Source organism: Pseudochaenichthys georgianus, chromosome 9, assembly GCF_902827115.2.
Source record: "Pseudochaenichthys georgianus chromosome 9, fPseGeo1.2, whole genome shotgun sequence".
NCBI lineage: Eukaryota > Metazoa > Chordata > Actinopteri > Perciformes > Channichthyidae > Pseudochaenichthys > Pseudochaenichthys georgianus.
Genome location: NC_047511.1, coordinates 37222104 through 37232275, shown reverse-complemented (window position 1 = coordinate 37232275; position 10172 = coordinate 37222104).

The following is a 10172-nucleotide window of genomic DNA, read 5'->3' as shown; positions in this document are numbered from 1 at the left end:
TCAGTGGATGCATTGACGGGTTTTCCAGAAAGATGATATGGCTTGAAGCTTACAAAACAAACAAAGACCCGAAGATCATCGCTGGCTACTTTATTGATGCCGTTATCAATGCTGGTGGGTGCCCTGCCAGACTCAGACTTGATTTAGGAACAGAAAATGGCCATATGGCTGAAATGCAGCAGTTTTTGCATTTTTCTGAGAACCAAGCTGAAACAGATAATGTAACCTTTGGTCCAAGCACTGGAAACCAGCGTATTGAACGATGGTGGCTGACCTTGCGAAGTGAGTGTGTCCAGTTTTGGATGGACCTTTTTGACAAACTGAGTGTCGATGGCTACTTCTCAGACAACTTCTTGGACAAGTCCTTGATCCAGTTCTGCTTTCTACAAATAATACAGGTACTTGTCACATTATGAAATAAATAAATGTTGAATGTGGTGAATATTTTTAAAGAGCCACAAATGACCATGTGTAAAATAGAAATTGCCTGTTTTCCGTGGAGAGAGTGAATAATAAGTTATTGTTTCTGGCTAACAAAAATATGTGGGTATTCAGAGTAGCTGTGTCAAATAAGTAGGTATTTAAGAATTTTTATTTTCGGGTTTATCCACCACATTTTTATAACTGTTAAGATATAACATTAGTTGCACTGCTGCAATTTACATTTTACAGTTATTAATATGATTGTGCCAACCTACCATAGTACAACTAGAAGACACATCTCACAAATATAACAAACCATGGGTCAAGACTTGACTAAGGCAGTAATCACCACTGCCCAGTATTTTTATACATTCTATTTGACTGAATATTATTTGCCTCCTAGGAAGAACTTAATGAGGTTGCGTTGACTTGGAACAATCACAGAATCCGTCAAGTCCATAACTCGCGATCACCCCATGGACGTCCCTCCATATTGCATGCAGTCCCTCATCTGTATGGAGGCAGAGATTGTTTGCACCACGTGGACCTGGAGAAAGTTCAAGTCTGCCTTGATGAGTGTGTGTTCAAGGACTTCCCATGTGATGAAGATGTGTTCCATATCTGTGTGGATCTAATGTCAGAGTATAATCTGAAATTAACAAATGATGTGTTTGAAACTGTTAACCTGTATATCACACTCAGACAACTGATGAACAATGAACTGGATCATTAACTTTCCTGGGGCAGTGTCACAATTTATATTTCAGAAATGTGTATTTGTTTCCTGTTTCATTCCAGGACAAATTGAAATATATATACTGATTGCAATTGTCAGAATTATAATATACTTTAACCTGTGATGAATGAAAATATAATTGTAGCTGTTTGAGACACGTCAAATATGTACCAAATATTCTCAGTGCATATATTTGTATTTACACACAAACAAAGTCATGTGTTGCCCTTAGATTGACTATGTGTAAAAACAGGATACAAATGCAAAATACACACATGTATTAATCAAATTATTTATTCAATTATTTAAACAGATGGCATACAAAATTGCTGTTTTCATTTTGACTGGATATAATTGTTTCCAAGCAGCTCTTTGATGGCTGAGTCACTGAGCATGTCCTGTATCATATCACGATAAGAAGAACATCAGTTTAAAGGCAGCAGCTGTTTCCCTTTCATCCTCTCTCCTTCTGCATCCCTCCATCCTCCCACTGCTTTCACAATGGTGTGCTTCTTCTTCTTTCGTATAACGTTAGATGTCCAACTCGGTGTCGTGTAGCCATGCCCGCATCTCTGGTCCTAGGTCGAAGAGGCTGGCTTCCGAGGGTGGTCTATATAAGGGGCAGATGGTGATTATATGGACAGCGGTCTGCTCAGGGTCACCGCACTCGCATGCCGCACTGTCCGCCAAGCCCCACGTCTTCATCGAGGTTTTAAAGCGACCGACCCCAGTTCGCAGACGGTTCAGAGTGGTCCACTGCCGGCGTGGTAGGTCGTCTCCTACAATGGTGCCATCTCCTGGGTCCCAGATGTAACGGTGGATTCGGGAGGGCCCGGCTGACATGGTGTGCTAAGCCAGGGAAGAGCAGGCAGCAGAGAGAGTGAGACAGAGCGAGTGACTTCCTCAAACACTCCTCGCTCCTTTCTCCCCCTCCATTTATCTGAATCCAACCAATCAGCTGGCAGACTTCAATAAACCTCTGAAACCAAAATTGCTCTTTTCATTTTGACTGCATTTCAATCTAACTTGCTACAGCATCAGCACCCTTTAATCGTAATCCATCGGTACGTTTAAATGCCAAACTGTCTTTTGGGAAATAACAAGAACAGCACCTGAATAGAATAGTGTTTCACAAGGGAATATATACATTGTTGTCTGAAATAACTGATTTAGACTCAGGTTATTAGTGAAGTCTAGCAATATAAACCATCAATCTTAAACTACTTCCTTAACTGAGGTATTCACAGAAAGTTATCTGCATTGAAACGTAAACATGTTCTTAAACTGAAAACAATGTTCAACAAAAGTGGCTAAAAGCAGTAAAGAAATATTGACAAGATGTTGATGCGGTGGCACTCAGTAAGGTTAAACAAGCTGTATTACTTCCTTCACAATAATCTGGAAAACCTACAAATCTTAAACGTGAACCTCTGATTGCAGTTGCTGGAAGCTGAAATCTTTGTATCTTAGACAATATCCATTACCCACACGTTGCTACCTAAGACTTTGTTCATTTCATGTCGAAAATCTGGGTAGTGGTCGTAACTGACTGGCAACTCCAAGTAACAGCCACATGTATGAGCAACAGGTCTTCTTTGAAATCCCTGAAGTTGTGTGAAGCTGACAGTGATGCTCTTTCCTGTGAACAAATCTGATCCTGTGCAAAATCTGAGGAAAAGGGAGAGGTGCTGGGTGTCTGACTCTCTAAGATATGCACTAACATACTTGACCATTTGTTTCTCCTGGGCATTCTGTGTACTGGGGTAAGTCATTGATCTCATGATCTTTCTTGATGTTGGTTGTAGCTCTTCATAGACTGCTGCAATCCCTTTCAGCTCTGATGCAAGTGTGTTGTTCCACTGTTCAATCACAAAAGCAGGCTCTTGAATCAGTTTTTGGTGAGCAATCTCCTTCAAGATTTGCTCAAAGTTATCTGCTGTTGGAAGCCGCCGGCAGTTGTGGATATCCATGATTTCCAACAATTCTTCTTGGTCCACACCTTCAAAATCTGAACGACAAGATTCAAAGACTCTGACACATACTTGAGAAAGCTGTCCACAAGATCACTCTCAACAAAGCCCAAAACAGCTTGCTCCAGAAGTACAGGTGAAAGTTTAACAGGAAGGTACTTCTCTTTTTGCCAGCCAAATGTGATTATTCGGCCTACACTTTCCCATTCTTGTTTACCAAAATCATGACGCAGGTATGGCACTTTGAAGCCATTTCCCATAGTGCACTGCTCATAAAAGTCATTCCAAAATTCGGACAGTATATCCCTCATAACACCTCCATCATCCACAGCTTTTTCAAGCTTTCCATCGGAAGAATAACTTGGAAGTGAAAGTCATTCTCCATGATATTTTCCTCAGAAAACACTAGAATAAGTTCTCTGAGAATCTGTCCACGATGAAGAACAATAATTTTCTTCACTCTTTCTCTCTGATTGGCTTGTTCCTGAAACATATCCATTGAAGGAGGCATGGATGATTCAATAGACAGTTCCGTAGAGAGAGACAATGTATCATCAAGACTGGAGTACTCCATCAGAGAGATGCTGTCTGTGCGGAAAGTTACAATGCCACTATCATCTAAAGCACCAACATGAAACAGTGTTTCATGTGCTTGCAAACTGGATGCATCAGTTGGGTTGACTGTGGTGTAAAGAAGGGAAACACTATCACTGTTTTCATTTGCAAAAACGGTGCTGCTTCCAACAAAAATGACATCTGAAGTACTTATCTCCACCGGATCTGTTACAGATGTGTCTGTAGAGAGGTGATAGGTATCAGGTCTGGCATGTGTGTTTTCACCTTCTTGAGCAGTTGCATCACTATTGTTTTCCACCAGATGTATGTCACTGGCAATGTCTCTCTTCTTGGTTGTTAAATAGAAACGTAAGAGAGGTAATTTTGTCTTTTCATACAGTTCCTTGACTGTGATACTACCCTCTAATGAATGCCGCTGAAAGTCCGTTAAATCAATGTCAAAATCAGTAAGGCTCCCCTCTGCATTTTTTCCATCTGGAAAAAACAACTGCACAGTCTTTTCAATTAGGTCCTGTTTTGTACTGTCCTTCATGACACTCTCTTTTCTGGTCCCCCCACCCTTTTTGGTGCGTACCTGCACAAATTCCCCTTCTCTGAAATGCACCCATCCAATTTCAATCTTTCTTTGATTCTTCTGAGCATTCTTTGGAGCGGTTTGATGGTCTGTCTCAGACACATGATCACCTTTATTTCTTGAGAGCTTTCCTCTAAGTCGCTCAAAGAGCTTTGACTTGCGACTCGTGGGTTCTTTTTCCTTCCGTCTACAGTGTCCAAAAACAGCCAGTCGATCACCATAGGATGGCAGATACTCTCTCAGCTGGTCATCTTACATGAGAGTTATGACACTGGAATCCATCTAAAATGAAGAAATATATCAAGAATTCTTAGGTCAAGTGAATTAAATTACAACAATGAAAAATCTGCATACAGAGCACCAGGGTATTATTTTCAAAGCTCTTCCAAACTTTGGGTTTTTTAATGTTTATTTGTGAATTGTCCAAATTAAGCATTTCCTATATCAAATCAAGTGTCATTTATAGAGCAAATTTAAAAACGATTTTTGGTCGAGCCAAAGTGCTGTACATGTAATAAAGATACTTTACTACAATAACAAAACATTTTCAGAAATATAAAATTAAAATATATACAAACTACCTTTTCCTGTTCCATTGTCCACATGTCGTGACCTTAAATAGTCAGATAGCTCGTCCATCTTGTGACAGTTGAAAAAACCTCTCCACTTCTGTTGAATGAAATGAAAGCCTAAATGTAACCTTAAATACATTTGATTTTTAAAGTTGATTTTTACAAAATCGTTTTTGTTTGTCGTTTTGCTATTCAATCATCTTCACATTAAAGGTAGGTTGTGTAAGTTTGAGAAACCTGCTCGAGATCGCTAGAATTTGAAAATACACAACTGGAGAAAATCTGCCACTTCCTCACAGAGCCCCTCCTCCAACACACCAGAACGCGCACATGACCAATGAGGGCACGAGATCAGTTTGTGCACAGATGGAAGGCTGACAGGCAGGTAGGCCATCCAGTCACTTTAGCCGGGCCGGCTCAGATGATTGGTCGTGCTTTCTACAGCGACACGGCTTCCACCGATGATATTTTTTTATGGATTTATTGTCAAAGCACTTCAGATATTCATTGCTATCGGGATGTTAAGAGCATTCCATGGAATATAACAACAAGCGTATCTCGAGCCGGTTTCTCAAACTTACCTTTAAATGTCATGTTTAAATAAGACTATAAACTATACTCCAAATGCTCCAACTAAGGAGGAAGGGGAGCATCATTTCATTTTATTAGATTTTATTGATCTTGTAATACTTAAAATAGGACTCTTGGTTATCAGATTTTCGTAAGTTGCCCTCTGATATGACAAATCCAATCTTTAAAGTGGGGAAATATTCACTCCTTTTGATTTTATTGTGAGGCATTTGGCTGGATGTTCAACAAAATAAAGAAGCCAATGGAACTTCAATTCATGTTTTTAAAATGCAATTTTTATTAAGAAGGGAAAGTTGTTATATATATGCCATGAGCGTGTTTATTTACTTAATGCTCTGCTTTTTTTCAGAACTGTGTAGCAAAAACTGATTTGTAAAAAGGGGTTGACCCGGCTTGTATTAATATTTTATGAAACAATTAGCTATCATACTGACTTGCATCGCAACAACTTTCATTGTACGTTGATACATCTCAACAGCAAACGTTGCGTTGCATGTAAACTAACAGTTGACTATTTTCAGACTTGTTATAACATTCCCATTAGGCTTTTCCCTCTTTCATGAACATAAGTTACCTATAAGCTATACTTTAGTTGTGATTAAGACTATATTTAATATAAGGAAAAATGCAAAATGTGTTCTAATCGGTCCTTACTCCTCTCTCCTCTCCTCTCTTCCTCTTCCTCTCTCCTCTATTGCTTACTCCCTCTTCCACACTTCCTCACTCTCTCCTCTTACTCTCTCGTATATATTGCTAACACACTCCTGCCCGCATTATCAAGAGCCTGACTAAGTTCTAGATTTGCCAAGTAGCCGAGATATCCATGTGTGTTATGATATTAGGGTCATGCAGAGTGAGATCGCTATATAAGAGAGAGAGAGAGAGAGAGAGAGAGAGAGAGAGGAGAGAGAGAGAGAGAGAGAGAGGAGAGGGTGGGCGTGCGTGTGTGTGTGCATGGTGCGAGAGTGAGCGAGCGTTTTTATGTTTCTGGAAGTAAAACGAAGCAGTAGAAAATATAGGTCTGTGAAGTATTTTGTGTAACAAGAAGAACTAAACAAATGCAACGGCCTCCAAAAGAAGATCTCGCCTCTCTCCAGTCATTTCGATATGATTGAACCTGAAGCTTGTTGCTTCGGCCCTGGGAGACCACAGAGTAATCCCCTGTTTCCTCGACTACGGTCTGGGAGCCGACAGGAAAGTTCAACACATGCATAATGAATGCTACCCATGCTATCTGACTGTACCACTTCGGTTTGGTGATGTTACCGAATAATCGCTATGGTATTATCATTTCCCCCAGAATAGCAAACTGAAAAGCGATAAAGAACGACCGTGCAATGTACAATTAACGCATGACTTTTTAACCACTGCGTTACATGTACTGTAGGCTACTATAATTAGTGTATGTACCGTAGCTGAGATAACATTTACGGGCTAGCAGCAGCAGTATGCCTACACTATTGTCATTAGTGGCGTGAACGTTACCACAAAACTATAGGCATATATATTATAGTTCATAACAGGTAATGTCAAAACTATGAACTGCATTGTTGTAGTTTAGCTGCAATATAGGCTATATGTAACATCTAACATTTACAAAAGTCACCTGTAATAGTTACCTTATTTAGGACTAGATAGATGCTGTTTGCATGAAGGGACCTTTGAAGACAGCGCCACTGCAGCGCATGCGCACTTCTTATCTTATAATTATGACTTTTTATCTCATTATGACTTTTTATCTCATTATTTGACTTTTTATCTCATTATTATGACTTTTTATCTCATAATTATGACTTTTTATCTCATTATTTCGACTTTCTTATCTCATTATTATGACTTTTTATCTCATATTATGACTTTTTATCTCATTATTATGACTTTTTATCTCATAATTATGACTTTTTATCTCATTATTTCGACTTTCTTATCTCATTATTATGACTTTTTATCTCATAATTATGACTTTTTATCTCATTATTTCGACTTTCTTATCTCATTATTATGACTTTTTATCTCATAATTATGACTTTTTATCTCATTATTTCGACTTTCTTATCTCATAATTATGACTTTTTATCTCATTATTATGACTTTTTATCTCATTATTATGACTTTTTTATCTCATAATTATGACTTTTCATGGGGATTTTATTTTTTTCAAGTGGCGCAAATGGGCTTCCATAGTAATATTTGTCACTTTTAATAAAAAAAAAAATGTTTTACTTTTATTTATTTATTTTTCACTTTTAATTTTTCAAATGAGGGTGCATAACAACTCAACTGAGGGTGCAATGCACCCTTATGCACCCCTGTAGAATCGGGCCTGGTGTGTGTGTGTGTGTGGGTGTGTGTGTGTGTGTGTGTGTGTGGGTGTGTGGTGTGTGTGTGTGTGGTGTGTGTGTTGTGGTGTGTGTGTGTGTGTGTGTGTGTGTGTGGTCACCACAGATGTCACCATTTATTTATTAAAGCGACTCCTGCTCCTCTGTACTCCAACAAGCACAAGCTTGTTAGGTTTTACAAATGCTGACGCAATTGGGGGGGACTTGTCTGTTTGACCTCAGAGCTTCGGCCTTCTTGTAGGTAGGGTAAGTATTCCGCAGCACAACAACCTCTCCCATCAGTTCTTGCACATAAACTGAAAAGACAAACAAGGGGGAAAATATTATTCCAAAAACAACACATTCGGGCCCTGTTGAAAGCTTAGCGATAGGCACATTGAGCAGACACTCACCGAAAGTTGGTGTAACTTTGACTGACTGCTTTGATGACTGGCTCTCCCCTCCTGGCCTTCGGAAACGACACGCCCCACATGTGTTTCCCGTTCTGCGTCATAGCTTGAGCCCGTGCAGAATTTTCATTGAAGTGTAGTCCGGCTAATTGTACTCTGCATCAAAAAATAATAATATAAATTGTGTAGGACAATTCACCAAAATAAATCCTGTGACGACTCCTCCACACCGTGTGTGTGTGTGTGTGTGCGTGTGTGCGTGGTGCGTGTGCGTGCGTGCGTGTGTGTGTGTGTGTGTGTGTGTGTGTGTGTGTGTGTGTGTGTGTGTGTGGTGTGTGTGTGTGTGTGTGTGTGTGGTAGCCTGCGGTCGCTCGTTAGCTGTTCTAATGAAGGTAAACACAGTGAAGGCATGGCTCTTTGCAGCTGGTGCTGCTCTTCTCAGATTCTGCTGAGTTGCACGTTACTGCCTCCTGGTGCTGCAGAGATTTCATGAAGTGAAGGAGGTTTCTTCTATGAAGCAGCAGATACTGTGAGAGTCAGACATGAATACATAGGTCAAGGCAGACTGGTTCACAGACTCTCCTGTTTTGCCGATCCGGTGCTTGAACAAATAACTCTACACCCCTGGCCGAAATGTCCCTAAAATGAAGTCCGAGTTTGAAATATATCTCAAATAATGTATGTATTTCCCCACATAAACATAACGTCTGCAATGAAACGGCTGTCTCCTGTGCTCCACTTCCTACTTTCTCCTTTCTCTCTCTTTTTTTTCTTTCATTGCCCTCTAGGGGCTTCGTAAATACAAAAACAAATGCAAATATTTTATTTTAAAAAGTAAAGTCCTTTGAGTCATCTGTCTCAAGCCTAAGTCTCAAGTCATGAATACCAAGTCAAGTCAAGTTGAGTCTTTTATCAATGTTAGTCAAGCAAGTCTCAAGTAAAAAAATAGTGATTCGAGTCAAGTCATGTGACTCGAGTCCTCCACCTCTGGTATATACTTTGGTTAGAATATTGCTGTATTACTGTATCAAATATAATAAACACAAACAGTTGATAAGTAGTATTTTGTTAACTCAAGGTTTATATTAAAGGGGACCTATCATGCAAAATGCACATTCGTACGTCTTTTATACATGAAATGTGTCCCCGGTGTTCCAGGGAACTCACCAAGTGTCAGAAAACACAACCCTCTCTATTTTCTCCATACCCAAATCTCTAAAAAAGGGGCTGCAACGGATCTGATACAGACTGATCCAGATTTGAACACTTTACTGACGTCAGTAAAGTGGTGCTACGGCTATTGGTCAATTCTCCACCTATCAGGGGAATGAGAGGTTGGGCCACGGCCGGCCATTGCCGCTCGAAAGCGCTGGAGACGCTGTAGTACATATGCCAGGTCTGTAAGTGGCGCTGTAGTCTGCCACAAAAGCAGCTTCCCTTGCATGGTTGCCATAGTTGCCCTTCTGTTTATTCTCCGCTGTGGCTCTTTTTCTATAGTTGTATGTATTGATTTAAATTGACATGCATCCGCTAAGAAAAATAGTCCGTTGTTACCGTTTGAACTAACGTAGCAACGGCAGGAACTGCTTCATAGCGTTTTTTGAGGAGCTTTTTGATTACAGATTTGAAAACATCGCTCCTTGCTTTAAAAGTAGCACAATTCATTATGTCAAACCTTGGAAAGTATCTAGATATCCCTGCCCTAATGCCAAAGGAACTGCACACTGAATATGTGTCGCCGTTTGATGTCTATGTCTGGACCGCTGCGTAAAAAGGAGGGTTTCTGCCCCGTTACTTCTCTTCTTTCTTCTATAAGAATAAAACACGGTGGACGGAGATCTCTTTTTCTCCCCCTCTTCTCCCCGCTGCAGCCCAGCAGCTGATCTCAGAGCATGCTCCCCTCTCCTGCAGGGGGACGTGGCCAGCTGCAGGGGGACGTGGCCAGCTGCAGGGGGGTGTGGTCAGCTGCTGCTCACAGAATCAGCCCCCTGCAAAAACAGCG